This window comes from Capra hircus, unplaced genomic scaffold (genome assembly GCF_001704415.2).
Source record: "Capra hircus breed San Clemente unplaced genomic scaffold, ASM170441v1, whole genome shotgun sequence".
Classification (NCBI taxonomy): Eukaryota; Metazoa; Chordata; class Mammalia; order Artiodactyla; family Bovidae; genus Capra; species Capra hircus.
The window spans coordinates 250985-259092 of NW_017189763.1; positions in this window are offsets into that span (position 1 = coordinate 250985).

An 8108-nucleotide genomic window follows, 5' to 3' on the forward strand; every position below is an offset into this window, starting at 1 on the left:
TTTCTGATTAAACTTATTCTTTGATTAAAGTTTTCCACAGGCAAAAGGCAGGCAGAAGATATGGTGGGGGGAGGGCAAGGGCCATACAGTCCTGCTGTGTTTTAAGTATGTCTTTGGGCAGTCCTTCTGGCTTTGGCAATGTTAGTCACATCTATTTCTGCAGCCACGTCAAAGTGGCCTTCTCAGCATATCTTCACTGCCACCAGTCCCCTACTTGCCCATAGAAACTTTGCTGGTGCTTCTGTTCCCAGGTCCTGCTCTGCACTGAAGGCCAAAGCTTGCTAGGTAGGGGCTTGTGTGGATCTTTTCTTGGCTCCCTGGCCCTGCCCTCTGTGTTGTGGACATTTGTATGGGCTTCCCTCAGCCCCCTGGGCTCTTTGTCCCTCAGCCCCCTGGGCCCTCCTTGTCAAGGGGCTTGGGTATTCTTCTTTTGGCTCCCCCGGCCTGCCCTCTGTGAGACGGGGCTTCTGTGGGCTCCTCTGGTTCCCCGTGCCTGCCATCTGGTTGGGGCCACAATCCGTGAGCTGTCTGTGGACTGAGAAGTGCAACTTTCTCTGTTTTCTGCCTAAGTCCCAGCTTCGCCTGGCTTTCTGAAATTCCACAGCTCCCCCTTGGGCCCACCTGTGAGGAAGCTTCCCATTTCTTCCTGTTTCATTACTCCTCCCCTCCCTCAGGATGCAAGTTCCCATCCAGAAGTGCTCAGTCTTTTCACTTTTAATGTCTCCATCCTTTCTTCTGCCTCGTTCCAAGGAGCTTAGCCTGCCCCTCTGGAGGCCTGGGGTCTTCTGCTGTCACCTAGAGGTTGCTTTGTAGCAGTTGGCCGTATCTTGATGAGTTTTTGATGTATTTGTGGGGAGGCTGGTGATCTCCCTGCCTTACTCCTCTGCCATCTTCTTCCTCCTCCCATCAAAGCATCATTAAAGGAGCCAAGCCACTTTCAAAGGATTTAATAATTCTCATTTAAGGCTTTTGTGCATAGATAGTGACTTCTTAGCACTTCCCAGGTGGTGCTAGTGGTAAAGAACCCACCTGCCAATGCAGGAGGCATAAGAAACCCAGGTTCGATCCCTGGGTCGGGAATATCCCCTGGAGGAGAATCCCGGAGATTCTCATGGATTCTCATGGAATGCCTGGAGAATCTTTGGACAGAGGAGCCTGGCAGATACAGTCCATAGGGTCGCAAAGAGTCAGATAAGACTGAAGCGGCTTAGCTCACACGCAGGCAGTGACTTCTCAGTGCTTGTGAGAGAGGTTATTCTTGTGTAGTTAGTCCACAGAATCATCAATCTTTTCATTTCTTCTATTACTTTAGGTCTCATGACTGATTTTGTATTTCCTGAAGTTTTTCCAGCTGTAGATGTTTATTTTCACAGTACTGTCTCAGATGGTCCAAAAATGAAGATTTCTTTATACCTACTGATCAGGAATTATTACATATTCTCTCGCTTCTTTCAAAATGCTTGGTTACTTCAAACTTTGAGTTGGTGGCCCTTTTTCTGCATTCACATCATGTTTCTTATAAATGAAATAGTATATGAGTGCACATGAAATTTATGTAATTTTTAAATTATTTTCTAACATATCCATCATATTGGAACAAATTCACCTTTTTAAAACAAGTGTTATTGTAGAACTGTCTGTGCACAACTTAGCAAAGCAGCCACTTTGAGAAAATTTGAGAGCATATTAAACAATTGGATTTATAATTAAAAACTTTATTACAAAGAAATCTCCAGGCCTAGGTGGCTTCATTGGTGAAACCTGTTAGACATCTAAGGAAGCAAGAATGCCAATCTTAAACAAATTCTTCCATAAAATAAAGGAAACAATTCACAACTTGTTCTATGAAGCTAATAAAACACTGATAAAAAAGTCTTAAAATAAAATTACAAACCAATAACCATCATGTACAAAGATGTAAAAATCCTAAAGAAAATATTAGCAAATGGAAACAAGCAATATATAAGAAAGATAACGTATTAGTCTGCTTAGGTTTTCACAACCAAATACTGTAGCCTGAATGGCTTAAACAGAAATACATTTTCTAACAATTCTGGAGGCTAGAAGTCTCAGGTCAAGGTCCAGAAGGGTTGGTTTCTGGACACCATTGAAGGGATAAAAAGGTGAGCCACCGTGTGGCAGAAAAATTAAAACCACATATTACTGGCAAAGTGCTTGTATACAGTCTTATGAAGAACACTTACAAATGAGTAAGAAAAATGGACAACAGAATAGAAGGAAAAATGGATTAAAAGCTTGAATAAGCACTATATGAAAGCTAACATTAAAATGGCCAATTGAAATATAAAATGGTGATCAATTTTATTAGGCATCAGAGAAATGCAACTTGAATGAGATATCACTAAACACCTATCAGAATTGTTATAGTGAAAAAGACAATGCTAATTGTTGATGAAGTTGTTGAGCAACTGGAACCTTCAAACACTACTGATGAAACTGTAAACTGGTATAATCACTTTGGAAAATTTTTTTACTACATCTATGAAAGTTGACGTCTCTGGGTCCTGGTGCACACAATATTTTGTTTGAGACCTCTGAGCCTCCTCTGGTGGGTATGGGATTTGATTCTACATGGGATTTTTCCCCTCCTACCATCTTGCTGGATCTTCTCCTTTGCCCTTGAACATAGAGTAGCTTGTGTGTGTGTGTGTGTGTGTGTGTGTGTGTGTGTGAGATCCAACATTCTCTTGTTGATGGTTGTTCAGAAGTGAGTTGTAATTTTGGACTTCTTTCAGAAGAAAATGACCATGTGTTCTTCAACTCTGCCATCTTTTGTCTTGCACATCAGGACTCAGAGACCCCACAGAGACTGAACCAGACCTGTGTTTGAGTCTCTTACAGAGGTACAGGTCAGCAATGGTCTATCAAAGGGGCCGGGGCTCTGGATGAAGCAGACCTGGATCACACAGACTGTGGCATAAGCCCTTTTGGAGGAGATCATCATGAACCCTACCATACAGCCACTGAGCAGACGACCCACAAACTGCAGAACAATTATACTAAAGAAATTCTCGCGCTGTTAAGAAAGTTCTAGAACCCACAACAGATTTCCCAACCTGGGGATCTGGCAAAGGAACTGAGAACTCCTGGGGAATTTGACTTTGGAGGCCAGTGGCATTTGATTACAGAACTTACACAAGTGGGGGAAACAGACTTTTGTAAGGCACAAAGAAAACTGTGTGCATTAGGACCCAGGAGAAAGGAGCAGTGACCCCACAAGAGACTGACCCAGACTTGCCTATGAGTGTCCAGGAGTCTCCGGCAGAAGTGTGGGTTGGCGGCGGCCTGCTGCAGGGTCAGAGGCACTGGGTGTGGCAGCACAAGCACAGGACCTTTTGAATGTGATCGCCATTATCCTCATTACCTTCACCATAGTTTGGTGTCAAGTCAAACAGGGAGGGAGCACATCCCTGCCCATCAACAGAAAATTGGATTAAAGATTTACTGAGCATGGCCCTGCACATCAGAAGACCCAGTTTCCCCCACAGTCAGTCTCTCCCATCAGGAAGCCTCCATAATCCTTTTATCCTTATCCATCAGAGGGCAGGCAGAATGAAAGCCACAATCACATAAAACTAATCAAACTGATCACATGGACCACAGTCTTGTCTAACTCAGTGAAATTATGAGCCATGCCGTGTAAGGCCACCCAAGATGAATGGGTCATGCTGAAGATTTCTGACAAAATTTGGTCCACTGGAGAAGGGAATGGCAAACCAATTCAGTATTCTTGCCTTAAGAACTGCATGAACTGTATGAAAAGGCAAAAAGACATGACACTGAAAGATGAACTCCCCTGGTCGGTAGGTGCCCAATATGTTATTGGAAAAGAGTGGAGAAACGAATCCAGAACGAATGAAGAGATGGAGCCAAAGTGAAACAATGCCCAGTTGTGGATGTGACTGGTGATGGAAGTAAAGTCCAATGCTGTAAAGAGCAGTATTGCATAGGAACCTGGTATGTTAGGTCTCTGAATCAAGGTAAATTAGAGTGGTCAAACAGGAGATGGCACAAGTGAACATCGACATTTTAGGAATCAGTGAACTAAAATGAACTGAAATGGGAGAATTTAATTCAGATGACCATTATATATACTACCTTGAGCAAGAATCCTTTAGAAGAAATGGAGAAGCCCTCATAGTCACAAAAGTCTGAAGAGCAGTCCTTGGGTACAGTCTTAAAAATGACAGAATGATCTCTGTTTGTTTCCTAGGCAAACCATTCAGTATCACAATAATCCAACTCTATTCCCCAACCAATAATGCTGAAGTGCCAGAGTCCAGCTCCAGCAGCCAGGGAATCAACCTGAAGGGGTGAGCAGTGTCGGTGGACAGTGATGTAGCCTCTGACTCAAGGTGCAGGGATATATGTTTATTTCAAACTTCAGGTTTTCTTTTATACTTTGACAAAAGCATTAGGTCAGAGGTTTGACATTTTTAGTTTCCCCCACCCAGATTTATTGTCTCCAGAAATCATTGTTGTCCTACAAACAGAGTTCCTGCTTCAGCAATTCTCTCAGAACCGGCTTTACTATCTATTATCCACTTCCTCTTATGTGTCCTATACTTAACTTGTGATTACATTGTAACTCATGCTACATTCCTCAGTTTATTTCTTATCTTTCTAAATCCTGTTTGCCCCTAGCATCTTAAGATCACTATCTCCTAAAAAGGCTTCTACCTATTCTTAATGATTCCTAAACCCTAAGCTCAGCAAACTTCTTTTGCCATAAACATTCCTCTCACAAGCAGTCTCAGATAACAATCCTTCCCATGGCCTCAAGCTGCTCATCCTGGAATATTCTTTGTAAAGATCCTTGAACAAATGTCAATGGTTACTTTATAGATTATTTTCTGGGCACAACTGCAGAAGGCTTTGTGCTTTCTCATGCTTCTCTCAAGAACAATAAGCACCTTAACATTCTTTCCAGCCAGCTCAACCCAAGAAAGGAAAGAATGAGTCAGAATCACAAGACCTAACTCCTTCATCCTGGGACCATGCCTGCAGGATGAGGAGAGGGAGTTGGGGCCATGTGTTGGGAGCCAGCATGAGGAACTCCGCCCATGGCAAAGGTCATGAGGAAGGAAGCTTGGCATACGCAAGCCTCAGGAAACCCCCTGTTCCCGAGCGTCTACCCTCCAAACCAGAGTACTTTACGGGGAGCTCTCCCCCATAACCATTTCTCTCAGAGAAGGAGTTAACTTGCAGCTCCAGTTAATAAAAATTCCTGGGCGTGATAAGAGTGTTTCAACTTATGAACTCTGGAAGTTCTCTGGCCTGCCTGATCAGGCTCGTCCGGCCGCATGTGATTGTTTACAGCCTCCCAACTGTGAGAGGCACGGGATGTTTTAAAACTTTCTAAATACAGACTCTTTTGAGAAGTTAGAAGATCATTAGTATAGTATTAGTAGGTTGATTAGGAATTATATTGGTGAAGGGTTTTTTCATTTGTCCTGCCAATAATTACTGCTAATTCCCTGCCCTGGGTGTGACAAGGATGTCTCAGGCCAAACCTCTCTGCTGACAGACTAGCTTGTGTGACAGCCTCTCAGCCATAAACAGCACAGAGAGTTTGGAGTATTAGCATAGGGCTTTTTTCATTGATGAGTCAATGATTGCCATCAGGCCTCCATATCCTTAGGCACCTGGGAATATATTAATCAATGTATTTGGAATATAGAAAAGGAAATATAGTAGTTTTTTGATGTTAGCAATACTAGACTTTTTGAGTTAATGCATCTTCTCTTTTGTTACAGATCACTGTACTTTGTTATAAATCACTATGCATCACTATGCTATGTAACTTTATCACTATCTTAAAACAAAATAGATCTTAAGGTGAACATTGGTGAAAGATTTACATTTGTTGAGCCAATATTTGCTGCTAAATCTCCATATTCCTGCCCTTATAATGAATATAATTAGCATATAGGAAAAATAAGTATTAACCTTTAAGATTAATCATGTTAAACCTTAGGTTAAGTAAATTCCTTTCTTGACTGTAACTCACTACACCCTCACCCTATAGGAATGCAACTTTATTTGGAGGGTGGTGCCTGATTTAAGAAAAAAACACCCCTGGAAAAATAAATTTTCTGGTTAACTGACCGGTATCAGAAAGAGCCATAAAATGTCAGCAGACCTCATGGCTAAAAGATGATGAAACTCATAAGACCTTTGTATAATTTTATATGAAGCACCTGATTGTGACAAGGGTCAGGTCTGCTGACCCCCGCGTGACTCTGTATTCATCCCTATGTATAACAAAAAGGTATATAAACAAACCTGAAAAATAAAGAAATCGGATCAGTTTCTGGAAAGACTGATTCCCCCGTGTCATTTCTTTCTCGCTCCCCGTTTTCCTGGCTGAATTCCCATCTGAAATGTGGGTACTCACCAAGCCTGCTAATTCTGCCTGGGCTTCTGAGATCAGACCGGAGAGGCCTGGTCCTCTCCTTTGGGAAAATGGAAAGACGCCTGTGGCCTACATAGGTGGTGATTGGGATTCCATGTAAACCAGTTATTCAGCCTCTTTTCTCCACTAATTCTCCTACTACACTATCTGTTTCTAATCTCCCTCTATATCTGAAATTAAATAAGTTTTTTCCAGGATGCCGACTCCGTCCCCACCTTCGAATCACCCTGGATCCACCGGGGCTGGACCCTGGCAGCCATGCCTTCATTTTGTCAGTAATGCCTAACGCGGCTCCCAACACTGAAGAAGCTGAGGTTGAATGGTTCTACGAATACCTACAAGACCTTTTAGAACTAACACTCCAAAAATATGTCCTTTTCATTATAGGGGACTGAAATGCAAAAGTAGAAGTCAAGAGATATGTGGAGTAACAGGCAAATTTGACCTTGGAGTACAAAATGAATCAGGGCAAAGTCTAACAGAGTTTTGCCAAGGGGATGCACTGGTCATAGCAAACATCCTCTTCCAAGAGCACAAGAGAAGACTCTACACATGGAAATCACCAGATGGTCAAGACTGAAATCAGATTAATTATATTCCTTGCAGCCAAAGATGGAGAAGGTCTATACAGTCAGCACAAACAAGACTGGGAGCTGACTGTGGCTCAGATGAGGACCTCCTTTCTGAAAAATTCAGACTTACATTGAAGAAAATAGGAAAAACCATTCAGGTATGACCTGAATCAAATTCCTTACAATTATACAGTGAAAATGACAAATATATTGAAGGGATTAGATCTGAGAGACAGTGTGCCTGAAGAATGATGGACTGAGGTTTGTGACATTGTACAGGAGGCAGGGATCAAGATCATCCCCAAGAAAAAGAAATGCAAAAAGGCAAAATAATTGTCTGAGGGGGCCTTACAAATAGCTGAGCAAAGAAGAGAAGCTAAAGGCAAAGGAGAAAACAAAAGATGTACCCACTTGAATGCAGAGTTCCACAGAATAACAAGGAGAGATAAGAAAGCCTTCCTCAGTGATCGATGCAAGGAAATAGGGGAGGAGAGGGTGAGATGTATAGAAAGAGTAACATAGAAACTTACATTACCATATTGTAAAAGAGATAGCCAATGGGGAATTTGCTTTATGACTCAGGAAATTCAAACAGGGGCTCTGTATCAATCTAGAGGGAGAGAGATGAGAGGGAGGTTCAAAACGGAGGGAATATATGTCTGATTCATGTTGAGGTTTGACAGAAAACAACAAAATTCTGTAAAGCAATTATTCTTCCATTAAAAGATAAATAAAATTTTTTTAAAAGAAATAAAACAAAAGAATGGCAAAGACTAGAGATCAGTTCAAGAAAATTAGTGATACCAAGGGAACATTTCATGCGAAGATGGGCACAATAAAGGACAAAAACAGTATGGATATAACAGAAGCAAAAGATATTAAAAAGAGGTAGCAAGAACACAGAAGAAGTATACAAAAAAAAAATCTTCATGACCCAGATAATCATGATGGTGTGATCACTCACCTAGAGCCAGACATCCTGGAATGTGAAGTCAAGCGGGCCTTAGGAAGCTTCACTATGAACAAAGCTAATGGAGGTGATGGAATTCCAGCAGAGCTATTTAATATCTTAAAATATGGTGCTGTTAAAGTGCTGCACT